General features: G+C 34.3%; 1 protein-coding gene across 1 annotated transcript in view; it reads left to right on the plus strand.

Annotated features, from left to right (window-relative positions):
* Window positions 1-15665, plus strand: part of DPYD (dihydropyrimidine dehydrogenase) — an 821052-nt gene that overhangs the window by 337755 nt on the left and 467632 nt on the right. The window lies entirely within an intron of this gene.

Here is a 15665-nt window from a genome sequence, read left to right on the forward strand (position 1 = left end):
GAGTGAAGAAATCGAATCAGTTATCAAAAATCTCCCAACAAATAAGAGCCCTGGACCTGATCGCTTCCCTGGGGAATTCTACCAGACATTTAAAACAGAATTAATCCCAATTCTTCTCAAGCTATTCCAAAAAATAGAAATCGAAGGAAAACTCCCGGATTCATTTTATGAAGCCAGCATCACTCCGATTCCCAAGCCAGACAGAGATCCAGCAAAAAAAGAGAACTACAGGCCAATATCTTGATGCATACAGATGCAAAAATCCTCAACAAGATCCTTGCAAATCGAATCCAGCAGCACATAAAAAGAATTATCCACCAAGATCAAGTGGGATTCGTTCCTGGGTTACAGGGCTGGTTCAACATTCGCAAATCAATCAATGTGATACATCACATCAATAAAAGAAAAGATAAAAACCATATGATCCTGTCAATAGATGCAGAAAAACATTTGACAAAATATAGCGTCTCTTCTTAATAAAGACTCTAGAGAAAGTCGGGATAGAAGGAACCTACTTAAACGTCATCAAAGCCATCTATGAGAAGCCCTCAGCTAACATCATCCTCAACGGGGAAAAACTGAGAGCTTTCCCCCTGAGATCAGGAACACGACAGGGATGTCCACTCTCACCACTGTTATTTATTAATATTTTATTAAAATACTAATATTAATTTAATTAATTCAAAATCATTATTTATTATTAATAAACATCATACACATTATATTTATATATTCACCAAAACATTGACTTCTTAGTTCATTAAACCAAAGGTGTTTGAATAGAATTCATTAATTTATGTTGATTTTTAAAAGTGTGAGATTTGTATTGATATTGTCAAGATATCTGTTCTGTTTACTATGGTTAAAGTGGTACAGGTGCTTCTGAATATAATTTAACTTTTGAATTTGTATACAGTATATGGCTCAGAGGGAATTTAAAAAATTTCCAAAGAGCGACACAGTGTTAGTTTGATCCCCCTGATTAATTCACCATCTGCTGTTACTATAGTTTCTTCATCTAATAGTAGGAAAAGAGAAGATGAGACCATTTGCCTATATAATGGGCTCCAATTCTAATGAAAAAATAATTTCAATTATTATCAATTAAATCCTCATGTATGAATAATACTTCATGATTCAAGAGTCCTTGAAACAGCTCAAACAAGAGAGGTGGTGCTAAAAAAGTTTAATTGTACCGAAGAGGAAACTAAGGCATAGGAAGGTAGGCTAATCTGCTCTCTATCACGTACCTAGTAGGTGAGGAAACTGAGAGCAAACCTAGATATTTCTACCTTGGCCATGCATTTCAGCTGCTTGGGGGTATTTGGTTTTGCTTCAGAGGTGAGAAAATTTCTTTCAGGGTGAACCACACATGAATGTGCCCTTTTGTAGAATTTCCACACCCAGAAGGGGGAGAACACCACATCCCTAATACAAGCCCTTCAGTTTTCAGAAAAGCCTTTCTAAAAATGTTTTTTAATCAAATATTTATATGAGGTAAGTTATATCCATTTTGTATCATCCACTCACAACTTAATTAATATGGAGTTGTCATTATTGATTACTTCTTTCTTCTTGAAAACATTTGAATATATTCTCCATTAATCCTGACTCTTAAGAGGGCCTGTTGTATATTTCTCCTCTAGCAAAATCTTTCTTTCTATACTTGGGCTGAATTACTAGAATACCTTGTGGTGTGGGTATCAGCAGAGGATTTATCCTGTTGCCTCTTCTGATTTGCCTAATCTAATGATGCTTATTGTTGCAATCCATGTATTTGTATTTTGTTGTTTTTGTTATGTTTTATATTGCCTCTCAATAAATCTCCCTTAGTTATATTATTTCTAAAAGTAATTGTAACTTAATGGCCTTGTATTATACTTAAAATTCAAGGATGAGTCCTAAAATCAAAAGCACTCTTTCGAACACCTGTCTTTTTGTGCTTTATAATGCATATTTTTATATACTAGATAATTTTTAAAAATTGTGTCTAGGAGTGCCTGAGTGGCTCAGTCAGTTAAGCGGCCAACTTCAGCTCAAGTCATGATCTCAGAGTTTGTGATTTAGAGCCCCATGTCAGAGTCTGTGCAGACAGCTCAGAGCCTGGAGCCTGCTTCAGATTCTGTGTCTCCCTCTTCTTTCTGACCCTTCCCTGCTCACGGTACCTCTCTCTCTCTCTCTCTCTCTCTCTCTCTTTCTCAGAAATAAATAAAAACATTTAAAAATTTTTTTAGAAAGTTTGAACTCATACCATTCTTCTCCTGGGTTCCAGTATACCACTTTCTCTTGTATCTCTTACCTGACTGATGTGCCCATAATCTCTGTTTGGGCTCCCCTTCCCCTTTCCTCCTCTAAATGTCGGTATGTTTTCTACGGCTCTACCCTTAGTCTTCTATTCTGTTTACTGTATGCACTCACTCTAAGATTAGCTCATTGGCATTCATGACTTCTAGTACAATCTTTTTGTTCATAATTTTTATTTTTTTAAAATGTTTTTTATTTATTTCTGAGATAGAGACAGCGTGAACAGGGAAGGGTCAGAGAGAGAGGGGGACACAGAATCTGAAACAGGCTCCAAGCTCTGAGCTGGCTGTCAGCACAGAGTCTGATGAGGGGCTCAAACCCACAAACGATCATGACCTGAGCCAAAGTGGGACGCTTAACCGACTGAGCCACCCAGGTGCCCCTTGCTCATAATTTTCAAATCTGTTTGTCCAGACCACATTTCTCTTATGAAATTCAGGCATGATTTTTTACCTGTTTATTATCTAGAGGACAACACTCTTGGATGTCCTACATGACATTACATATATCCAAATGGAACAACATTGTTCCCCTAGGACCTGCTCCTCTTCCATTGTACTGGATTAGTCAAACACATTACTCTTGAGGTACCCTCCAAAAATAGAAAATGAATACCTAACTTTGACCCTGTCTTTCTCTCTATTCTGTACAACTTCTAGAGACCAAATTCTATGAAATTAACTCCTAAATATCTCTGGGGTATGTTTTTATCCTCCTGTACTTCTACTATCAGTATTTTAGTGTGAGCCCCGCCCTTTTTCCCCATTAAAGTTACTGTAATAGAAGAAGAGAGTAAAAACAACCTCTAGGAAATCCAGGGACACAGTTTCAAATGCTATATATAGAATTTCCTTGAAGTATTAAAATTTCATTCAGTATTTGCATTTTATTCTTAATTATCTCCATATTTGTTCTAATATAAACACCATAGTTTGAGTTGCTTATCTTTGAGTGAAACTCTTGCTCCAGGAGGGTAGGTTGTGTTTATACTGAGGCTATGGACCCTTCCAATGTCATGCTATTGGAGGTTACTAGTAATCTAGGTTGAGGAGTATAAGGTAAGTGTTCTTTTCTTACCTGGATTTATGCAGGATCCCCCTACATGATCTACTCCCATCATTCCCACTGCCTATAAATCAGTTCCACACACCGCTACCAATTTGTCCTTCTTGATATACAAAGCAGATTATATAATTTCTCTGTGCTATCTTTTCAGGGTAAAATCCAAACTTGTTGACATGACTTCATGGTCTCATTCTCCCTGTCAGATTTAAAAATTGTTATTCTCTGTCTCCTCCTATCTCCTCCCCTAAACACTAGTCCAGTCAAGTGGAAGTCTTACTCCTTTATGCCTTTATATATGTTGTTCATTATTACTCTTTTTTACCACTGGAAACCTTCAGCGTGACCATCCTTGTCTTTAGTCCAGCTTCTTCCTTCCTTCCTTCCTTCCTTCCTTTCTTCCTTTTTTTTTCTTTCTTTCTTCTCTTTTCTTCTCTTCTGTTTCCTTTTCCTTCCTTCCTTCCTTCCTTCCTTCCTTCCTTCCTTCCTTCCTTCCTTCCTTCCTTCCTTTTTTTAATGTTTTTATTTCTTTTTGAAAGAGAGAGAGAGCATGAGCAGGGGAGGAGCAGAGAGAGAGACACACACAGAATCAAGCAGGTTCCGGGCTCTGAACTGTTGGTACAGAGCCCAACATGGGGCTGGAACCCACAGACGGCAGACCATGAGATCATGACCTGAGCCGAAGTCGGTCACTTAACTGACTGAACCACCTAGGCGTCCTGCTTTATTCTAAGTTTCTGATTACATGTTCTTCTCCCATTAGATTGGAAACTGTTCATCTGTGTATCCCTAGCACCTGATGTGTTAGCTCGCACATAGTAGGCACTCAACAAATATTAATGAATAAACGGTAAATGAAACATCTAAGATTTCTATTTCTAACTGATCTCATTCACAATTGAAAATCACAGCTGGTATCCAAATCTAAAAATTAACCATAAGAGACTATATCTTTGTTTGGCTTTTTTATGTAACAAAAATTTCAGAACTAGATATGCAACAAGTATGCATTGAACCTGCCAAGTTTTACATTGTTAATTACCAATATATAAGAAAATTTCAGTTGGGACTGAGTTAAAAAATTATGTATAGTTTTGTTGCTGTTATGGGTTTTGTTATGGAGTTGTCCACTAAAATTGTGTTAAATATCAAGGAAGAAAAATATCAAGGAAGGTGCAAGTATGAAAATAATAGGATTTTAAGATTTAAAATACATAAAGTCCAATTTATTTATTAACATTTGCCATATGTCAGTTGCTGTGCTAAGCAATTATCATATTATTGAGGTATATTATCTCAATCTCCCTGTAAGGCAGGTTTTGTAGATAAGGAAATTGAGACTTAACTGATTTTACAAGGTTACATACCTAATACTTAAAGTAGTAATGATATGAACATAGTTACCTCTGATGTCAAAACCACTACTTTCCCTTATATCAGGCCTAGAGGACCTATAAGTTCTTGTACACAATGATATTCATTCTTGGTGTGTAGTGATTGTCAAGTGTGGATAATTACATTGCATTTTGGCATTTACTGCCACTCTGGTCACTTGGAATGACATTTGGATGAATAGTACAGTGTAATTGATTTAATCTTGATGAATATGATTCTTTAGCCATTTTTGAGTCATTTAAATAATGTAATGAAAGATATAGACCCTCTGCACACATACACAGTAAAATGAAATTGAAGTGTTCAGAACAAGCCACCCCCAAAATGTGTTATTACTTAGGCATGTGGATTCTTTTGAGCTGAAGTCAGTCAAGGCCCAAAAAACTGAGGAGGGGCTTTTACCTCCTGCTTAACTACCTAAAAGAAATTAGACTGCCTAGTCTAGGAAAAGCTCAGTGGGACTTGGGAGATCAAATTCATCTCTGTGTCCCATTGTTTCTGTATAATAGGACTTGGCAAACATGTGTTTACTAAACATTTGCTATTCTCATCTTCCTGTAAATTATCTTTCTCCCCCTTGGAATCTCAGCCCCTATTCCCTTCACAGTTAGCTCAGGATGTCATATAAGCCTCAGTTGACTGATTTCCTGTGGGTTTCATATTCTTATGGGGTTCCTGTATGTATGTGATTAAGCTTGTTTTCTCTTGTTAATCTATATTATGTCAATTTGCTTAATAGACCAACCAGAAGAAACTAGACAGGTAAAAGAAAAATTCTTCCGCCCCTATAATACATGTACAGAAATGTACTTTTTTGAATCTTGATTTTCTTGATAAACTGAGGCAATTTTCAGAACTCCATTTCTAGATCATCTACCCGTTTTGGATGAATGAACTGATGTTCAAGGTCGATCACGTTTCTGAAATGGTTAACCTTCTCTATACATACAGAATGTCTTTTGGAGAGTAATTACTTTGTGGAATTTCCTGAATTCCTAAAAAAGTATTGTAATTTCAAGACTCTTACTCAGCAGCATGTTAGTAATACTAAATACAAGTATATTTAAAGATGGATATAATTTAATATTTTTCTTATACACATTTTTGAAAAATTGTATTGAGCTAAGTATTTTCTTGTAAAATTTACAAAATTACAAAATTCAGAGTGAGATGAATTTGCACAGAAATGTACCATTTGTATACAAGAGGAAAATGCATAATTAATTGGAAATAACCCTGAAGTATCAGTATCATCACAAGATAAAAGGATTACATAGCAGCAGGGACACCTGGGTGGTTCAGTAGGTAGAATGTCCAACTCTTAATTTCAGCTCAGGTCATGATCCCAGGGTTGTGGGATCAAGCCTCATGTCGGACTCTGTATTGAGCATGGGGCCTGCTTGAGATTCTCTCTGTCTCTCTCTCTCCCTGTTCCTCTGTGCCCCCCCACCCCCGGATGGTCATGCATTCACCCTCCCCACCCCTCTCACTCTAAAATTAAAAAATATATATAGTATATATATATATATATATATATATAATATAGTATATATATAGTAGCATAACCAGTATCTATGATTGTGAATTGCATTTTCTACTTGTAAAATTGTTGTTTCAATAATATAGAGCTATATTATGCTTACTTGTACACATAGCAGTTCTATAAAGAAATTCATTTTGAAACTCTTCTCTTTTTAGAGGTGAAGAAGCTGAGGTTTAAAGTTTAACGACTTGGGCATGAACTTAGAGACAATAGCTGAAAAGTAATAGAGTCAGGAGTCCATTATTGGTCTTCTGATTTGGAACCAAGCAGCTTTCCTTTGTTTCACAGAAATGTTGGGGGAAAATCATAGACACAGAAACCAAGTTCTAGAAACTGAGAGAGTCACCATGCCCATTTATTTAGTTCTTTATTTAAATAATAGTGCTTTATTTTAAACCCTGCCACTTGGTTCCTCAGGCTTGCATTGTTTCACTTTGTAGAGCTCTGAAGACCAGAGCATACTTGGGTAATTCAAAATGATTCTTAGCTTTCATTTCAGTTTTAATCCATGACCCTAGCTCTTGCATTATGTTTCACCTCATGTTTCCCAGTAATATAGCAAAGATTGGCTTGGCTTTAAAGAAAACAGTTTAACTACATCTTCTAAATGCATGTTATATTAAAAATTATTAAAGCTTTTGATAGACAGAATACCTTGGCCTCTCAATATAGTTGTAAAATTCATTAGAGCAGTTACAAATAGAGAGGCTACAGTGCCTGTATTTAAGAATGTATTTGAATAAAAAATGTAGAAGTACAATTTTTATAAATACCTTTGAGAAAGTAACTAAGACAATACAATGAATGTGTGGTACCTTTACTGGTGATTAACACATTAGTAATACTTTTGAGATTACATTTTAAAGGGGTCTTCTGCCTTCTACAGAATGTGTGTTTATGGTGGCAGCTCTAATGCTGTTTCCTGCTGTGCAGTTCAATAGAGTATGTTTTTAGGTGGTTGGTTGAGGGTTTTTTTCGTTATGTATGTCGATGGAGATAAGTGTTTTAATTACTTTTTTAATGTCTGTGCTTTTGTATTTTTCTCCTCTCTTCCCTTTTATTTCCTGCTGTTGAGATTACTGCCTCATCTCCACAGCAGGTGGCTGTTGCAAATTTGTTTTCTTTGTAAGCCTGGTAGATTTATTTTGTAATATAACTGTTCCTTTTTAGTATTTTATTATTAATGATTTCTTTACTTTGGAATATATATACTTACATAGTCCTAAATAGTAATTTCCTAACACATCTAAGAATTCCAATCATTAAGAAAAAAAACCTTTGCCTGAGGCATATTGTTTGAGTTTTTTGCTTACCCTCACTTCATGATGTGACGATTAAAATTTAAGGAAATTGTTTTTATAGCAAAAGCCAAATGAGCATGAGAAACAGAGAAAGAGGCCCAAGAGATAAAGCACACTTTAATGAATAATACCAAAAATCAAAGTGATAGGTAGAATTTTGTGACAGAAATAGGAAATTACATTCATATATCTTTTCTAGAAGAGAGAGTTTAACGGGATCTTATGTTTATATTAAAATTAAATTTTAATTATTAAAATAACTTCTGCTAATTATAAGAATATTAGAATGTTACAAAAGTATAAAGAAAAATACTTCTTTTTTTGTCCAATATTTTGTTGGTTTTGGTTGTTTCATATGCCCTTTATATAAAAAGCAATAGATAAGATAGATCCTGAGTCTCGTAATTATTTGCCAGGAAAGTAAAATACATCCAAACATATTTTGTCCATTTTATAATTCTTGGGCATTATTTTATCAGCTAAAGTAGTCTCTCTCTATATATATCTTATTGCAAATGTATAAAGGGAACAAAAACTATGAGACCAAAATACATAGTGAACCATAGGCCCTTTGTATTATATGAAATTGCTGTATATTTTATGACAGATTAAAAAGTTCTCCAAAAGATGTTTTAGAGTCAGTTTATTTGTATTGCACTTGGAGCTACACTGTTTCCTTAAATATATTTATATTGGTTTTCACCCATACATGCTACTCTAATTTGGACCCTGGTATTCAGTTCTAATATGAAGTGATAGAAACTGATCTCATTAGTGTGATAGAACTTGTGTATATCTCCTACACCAAGTGATAAAAAAGAACTGAAGTACATTTGTAATTTAACATTGTAGGAAGTGTCATCTTTGGTCACTTCATTCTCTTCTCCAATGCTTTTTAAATTTACTGTTTTATAAATTAAATACAAGAGACCTTAATTCAGCATTTATCAGATTTTCAAAATTGTATGAGCGCTCAGTACTTCTCTTGCTTCTGGATTTCATTATTGTTACATGTTTCTATACAGAAAAGTACCATATGTAATGGGAAAAAATATGATTTAAGATGGTGACTCCATTCATAACATTTTTTTAAAGTCTTCATCTTGTTATGCTCTAACCGATTGTGTGATATACACGATTAATGCATGTGGTCACATTGGGAGAGAAACTAGACAGCAGTTACATGAAACAGATGTTTAATGGGGATTTGAAAAATCAATGAAATGAACACTATTGTGATGCATGGTGATCTGATTTCATGTGTGCTATATTGAATCACTCCATTCTTTCTGAAGTCAGTCTGAACTAAATGTATTTACAGTGGGGCGTTGGGGAAAAGATGGGGAGTTATATTGAAAAAGGAAGCACACTAGGGCATCATTGATCTGTTCTCTTTCTAATCAATATATAGATCCTAGAATGATAACCCATATGGCACTGTTGTCCCTTGGAAATAATATATAAATCCTTTGAATCATATAAGTGATCTGTAAGTGCAGATAGAAAACTTTATAATCCATTGTGGAATTCTGGAATGCTTAGGTCCTTGAAAGTAATCTTTTACTTCTACATTGTAATCCCAACTGTTTGGGCGTGGTATAAGACTAGTTTACATTTTCTAATAACTATAGAAACACATATAGATACATATGTATATCCATAAATACATATATTTACTATTTTATTTTTAAATTCACATATCTTATATATAACCATCTAAATGACTTTTTGCAATTCATTGCAGTAGCTTCTTTTTTTTGGAAGTGTTTACTCTGTCTTTTTAGCATATGAGCCTTTATTTTCTATGGTTTTTATATTTTACCCAAGACAATAATAATGGGTTACATTTCAGTGGTGTTCTAGATTTACCAGGGTACTTTTATGTGCAATTTTCTACATAATTTTCAGAACAACTCTACATTAGGCAGGACTATTTTCATTCAGATATCAAAGAATTTGGTCATAGTGTTAACTAATTTGACCTAAGTACAGCTAGAAAGGGGAACTTGTGAAACTAGATCCCAGTTCATCAGACTCTTAGGTCAGTGCTCTTTGAGGCATGATGTTATTCTAACTGCTCCCATTTGAATGCCAAATTAGACATTAGAGGGTCTTAATCTTGCTGCTTTCCTGGTTCTGAAGCACATGTGGTTTGAGTCCATTGTAGTCTGCAGAATAAATGAGGTTAGAATACCCTGGTTTAGCTAGTCTTTTATTCTAGTCAAGGTTACTAAGTTTTATGGGCTCTAATACCAATCTGCCTAACACTGACCACTTAAATGTGTAATAATATTAATTGTATATGTCATGAACTAGATGAACACTTAGTTGATGTCTATCCAAATATATCATTTTATTAAATAAAAAATTTTTAGGGAGAGAATGCAAACAAAAGGAAACATTTCACATCTATGCAAAAAGCTTTACATTTGTTTTCATTTTATTTTGCTAACAATAGTATGAAGCTGCTGCTGCCCAGAAAGAGTAATTTATTTGCCCAAGGTCATAATAAATAGTAAGTGCTTAAACTAGAATTTTAATGCAGAAAGTCTGACTTTAGAGTTTTGCTCTTCTACAGTATACTCTGTTTACAAATAATGATAGAAATAAGTCAATTGGAATTAAGATTTTTTTAAAAAAGGTTTAATAAGCAACAAATAAAGAAAAGCAATGTTTACACAGGGACATTTATTTTACAAAGACATGGATGGATGGCTGTGGTAGATATCCTGGTGTCCCTCAGTGAGACTTTGTTTAATGAATCCATGTGTAATCTGCACATTTTAATGTTTTTCCTCATGCAGCACCATTCCCCAAAGTAGACTCAGGAAATGAGGACTGAGAGCACACAACATGCTTTCTTCCTAGAGAAGAAAGTGACATATCAGACACAAAAGTACTTGGAAAAGTGAACAACTTAAGACATTTGCCATCAGGTACATTTTGCTATTTTCAGCCACTTGTGAATAGTGACATAATCAGTGAGATTTTGTCTACTAACATCTTCTTATTGAAAAAAGCATTTGTGTGGAATAACCAGAATTGATACACCTACACAGAGTTTGGTATTCTAGAGCACTTCCCACTTCTGTAAGCCAGAGTCTTTTGCCAGGAACCTGAGGCAGTCTCTCAGTGTTCTGTCTTCACATCTGTGGGATTTGTGAGGCTATCTCCTGTGACAGGTGTATCTGATCACTGTCTTTCCCATGCCGGCTCAGCTGTCATTCGAGTGAAAGCCTTCAAGAATGAGAGGGATCACACGAATGCTTGCTCCATTCAATTAACACCAAATAAGTGAGCCAGCGAAGTCACACAGATAGACATTGTAAAATCTAAAGAATTCTTAAACATGTCCTACCATACCTGTGAAGACCTAGCCTTAAAAGCTTAGTTCTCCTTTATTACTTACTAGATGATAACATGAAGCAGAATATTTAATATCCTATTAATGCTAATTGAAGTTGTGCAGAATTTAATATGAGCACAAAAATTTGTTATATACACTGCTGGTATTTATTCTGTAGCTGTTCCAGAGAGAAGTGCTTTTGAAACAAAGCAGAGATACATATTTCAAAGAATATCAAATATTGGAAAATAACCAGCAGATACCCAAGAGGAATGCACTTAAGAAGGAAAACAATTCAAAAAGGAATTGTACTAGAGAAAATAATCACAAAACAAAGATACAGCCTGGAGAAGCAGCCTGTCTTTTCTCTCCCACTAGACTGAAACCTGGCCACAGACACATTCTGTGTTGCATGCATATCTGTACCTTGCTGTGAACCATTTAATGCATACATGTTAAATGATTTAGATATCACTTGTTATGTAGTTTTACGTTATGACGGGGCTTAATTATAACATTTTATATGAAAAACACAGCATTTTAGTCAATGCTAAAGCATAGACTATAACCGGACTGTCCCACTTAGAAATTCATATGGCTACTTTTTCTGTGACTGTTGGCAAAGTAACTTAACATATATGTGTCTTAGTTTCCTTGTACCTAAAATGCAGAAAATGTCAGTTGTCTCAGAGAATTGTAATGAGAATTGAATGAGCTAATATATAAAAATCACCTATATACCAGTATTTAGAACAAGGATCGTAATATAAACAATCAATACATGGTAAATTAGACTTTCTGTAATAGTGGCAGAATTTTATTCATTTTAGAAGAACCTGAAAATTATCATTTTGCAATAGTTCTTAAGGAAGTGCTCCTTTGTATAAATATATGCTGAAACACCAAAACTTCAGTAACTATTCTAGGGAAACAAAGAAACTATCTGGTCTTCTTGAAAAACCGAGAACACTGTACATCTACTAAGCTCAGCTGTTTTGTTTGTCAAATCTTTGTCAATTCTTCTTTATTCATAAACCTCCTTCTTCCCACTGAAAGGTGAATTAAAAAGTCATTTCAGTGTCATTTTGAAATCATTCTGATAGAGACACATACCTTATTTATTAATATGCCACCTACTTTCATGGAAATCTTCTTTTGATAGATGGGTATTTGCAAGTTTCATTATCTTTCATATTTCACTTAAGATTGCTTCATTTTTCTTTTTTTGTAGCACTTTGTTCAAATTTGCTAAGGTTTAGTACTTTAAGCTCTATTCTTTCCTTGCCATAATATGTGAAATTTGAAATAATTGATAAACTACAGAATAATAAATCTATCATATTATTAATAGCTAATGTTTAGTGAGCATTCCTGTGTTTTAGGGCCCAATGCTTAAAATGGATAGATAGATTCCTTTAAATCTCACATCAATGAGAGAAGTATAATTATTAGTAGAATCATTAGGAGATATATAGATGTAGATATATTATCTAATTTATTTCAGGAGTTGGCTGATGTAATTATGGGAGCCTTCTAATTCAAAATCTGTGGGCTGGGCCACCAGGCAGAAATTTTTCTTCCTCAGGGAAACTACAGTTTTATTTTTCAGGCCTTTCCACTGATTGGGTGAGACCTACTCACATTATCAATGTAAAACTTTACTTCACGTAAATGGATTGTCGATGGTAACCATATTTACAAAATGCCTTTATAGCAATACTTAGATTAGTGTTTGATCATATCATTTGATTGGGTAAAATGAAATTTAAATTTTACCAAAGCCTTTTTCTTGTGAAATAACCCTTGCAAGATAGGAAAAGTCATTTCTATGGATCCGATGGTGTGTTCAATAAGAATGCCTTGCGTTTCTTTAGAAAAGTTATTTTTAGCAATGGATATATAGAAAATAATCACAGATGTAAAGCTCCTTCTCTGCCTTAACCGTGGTAAGTAGTGAAAAAGCTCAGATGAGGAGTTAGTAAAAGGATTTTAGACCTTATTGGCAGTAGATGTGGAACTCTTATTTTCCACGTCATTTTTTGTGCTTTGTTTTCGATCCACTTTAAAGATTTTAGTTTATCATATTTCCTTGAAATTTGCTTTTCTTGTTTGTATCTTTTTAACAGGAAAATGAAGTGCTGTAGAACATATGCTATCTAATATAGTAGTGTAAGAGGGGAGACAATTCCTTATTTGAAGTTTGATATGTAGTGTATATATATATTTATGTTTGATATGTAATACATATATATATATGTTAGATGAATCAAGTGTAGCTTAAACTATAGTCATCTTTTAATAGCTTTCAAGAAAAATTGTTTTGTCATTAGAGTCTTCACGTATATACTCAGCTATTTTTATGTAATCATAACCATTCTCTACTCCAGTCTTTCTAAAAGAATTATATAAAACCATACATTTATGTAATAGTTTTCATGCTATAAATATACCTAAGGAGTAATCTTTTATGTCAGAAAATGAGGAAACAGTCCTATCCCATTTCATTTATTAAGAAGCCAGAAAACTGTATGTTAACTAACTGGAATTTAAATAGAGACTTAAGAAAAAACAATCAAAGTAAGTCAAATGACTTGCCTAAGCTTCCTAGATAAATAAAATAATTGTAATGACAAATGATCTTAAACTAATCTATGAGAAAAGGGCAAATCTTTGGGAGGAAGATGCTGGACAGGGAAGAAAAATGTTTGATTTAGTTTGAAGGGACAACAGTGGTCTATTGCTGGTTACACACTCACTCAATCTACAGGCACCTTCAGCTTTCAGATCAGATAAATACCTACCTTACCACACGTGAAAAAGTAATTATTGGGCCATGCCTATTACTTTGTGTAACAACCAACAAATACTCATTGTTCTTCATTTAACTGTAAAGTGAAATCTTACCTCTCCAGAATAACCCAGACTTTGGGGAAGTAAATAAACTATAAATTTTCCCACGTGTTTATGGAGTTGAGATGAATTAATTCGTCAGTTTGTTTTGTTTATACTTGGAAAAAAATAGTCTGCTATTCATTTTCCTTTCAAAATTTTGGCAGTTATTTCCTAGTTATATGGTTACGCATACATATTGTAGAAATTTTAGAAAATAAATAATGAAAAAATAGAAAATCCATAGCCCTACCACCAGAAATGATCACTGTTGAGATTTTATAAAACTTGAATCATACTATACAGAGTTTTGTATCCTGCTAGTTCTTTTAACACTATATTTTGATTATAGTCCAATACCATGTTTTTCAAATATTTATTTTAATGGCTGCATTGTGTTCTGTTTTCTTTTTTAAAGTAAAATTTATTCATTTTATTGGCATTTTGGTGTTCCCTCATTCTCTCTCTCTCTCTCTCTCTCTCTCTGCATTGCTTGTTTTTGTACATTAAATCTTAATTTTTAATGTTTATTTATTTTTGAGAGAGAGAGAGTGAGCGAGCAGGGGAGGAGCAGAGAGAGCCAGAGACACAGAATCTGAAGCAGGCACCATGCTCTGACCTGTCAACACAGAGCACAACATGGGGCTCACACTCACAAATGAGATCATGACCTCAGCTAAAGTCAGACACTTAACCAACTTAGCCACCCAGAAGTACCTGTACATTAAATCTTAATTTGCATGACTTAGTATTTCCTTAGTATGGATTCAGAACTATTTTTCCAGAAATTGAGCACCCACCAATGTGTATTTAGTTTTTTTAAATGTTTATTTATTTTGAGAGAGAGAGAGAGAGAGATCATAAGTGGGGGAGGAACAGAGAAAGAGGAAGACACAGAATCCGAAGCTGGCTCTAGGCTCTGAGCTCTCAGCACAGAGCCCGATGTGGGGCTCGAACTCACAAACTGTGAGATCATAACCTGAGCCAAAGTAGGTCGCTTAACCAACTGAGCCACCCAAGTGCTCCCAATGTGTATTTCTGTCAAAAGATCACAACAAGTCCCATCTTCATTCTTGCTACATAGTCTAGTTTTCTTAAATCCTTTACTTCTTAATAGACAGGAAATCATGTCATTTTTTAAATTTATCGTTCTTAGATCACTAATATAGTTAACATTTTGGTGCTTACAAGCTATTTATATTTTTCATTATGCTAGTTTTGTTATCCATCGTTTATGCTTCTATTGAAAAGCCAGCCTGTTCCTTATTGAGGTTGAGAAACTTCTTTATATAGTGAAGAACTATTATTTGTTAAATTCTTACCTTGGTTAATCATTTACCTTTTATTTATTTATAATATTTTTGTATTATAGAAGTAGCTGATTTTTTGTGGTAAAATACATCTTTTTCTTTCAACTTTTTTTGTTTTTTACTTTTCTTAGAATGATCTCTAATATTCAAGAATTAGAAATATATATATCCTTGGGGCGCCCAGGTGGCTTAGTCGGTTAAGCATTCGACTTTCACTTGGGTTATGATCTCGCGGTTCATGGGTTCGAGCCCCGCGTCGGGCTCTGTGCTGACTGCCAGCTCAGAGCCTGGAGCCTGTTCCAGAGTCTGTGACTCCCTCTCTCTCTGACCCTCCCCTGCTCACGCTGTCTCTCTCTCTCTCCTAGAAATAAATAAAACATTAAAAAAAAAAGAAATATATATATCCATATTATATTTTAGTTTTGTGATGATTTCTTTATATGTGTCACTTTAATACACTGGAAACTTATTTTTATTTATGACATGAGAAAATAGTACCTGATTTTCCATTAATA

Source organism: Hyaena hyaena, unplaced genomic scaffold (assembly GCF_003009895.1).
Source record: "Hyaena hyaena isolate Hyena2069 unplaced genomic scaffold, ASM300989v1 scaffold_32, whole genome shotgun sequence".
In the NCBI taxonomy this organism is placed as follows: domain Eukaryota; kingdom Metazoa; phylum Chordata; class Mammalia; order Carnivora; family Hyaenidae; genus Hyaena; species Hyaena hyaena.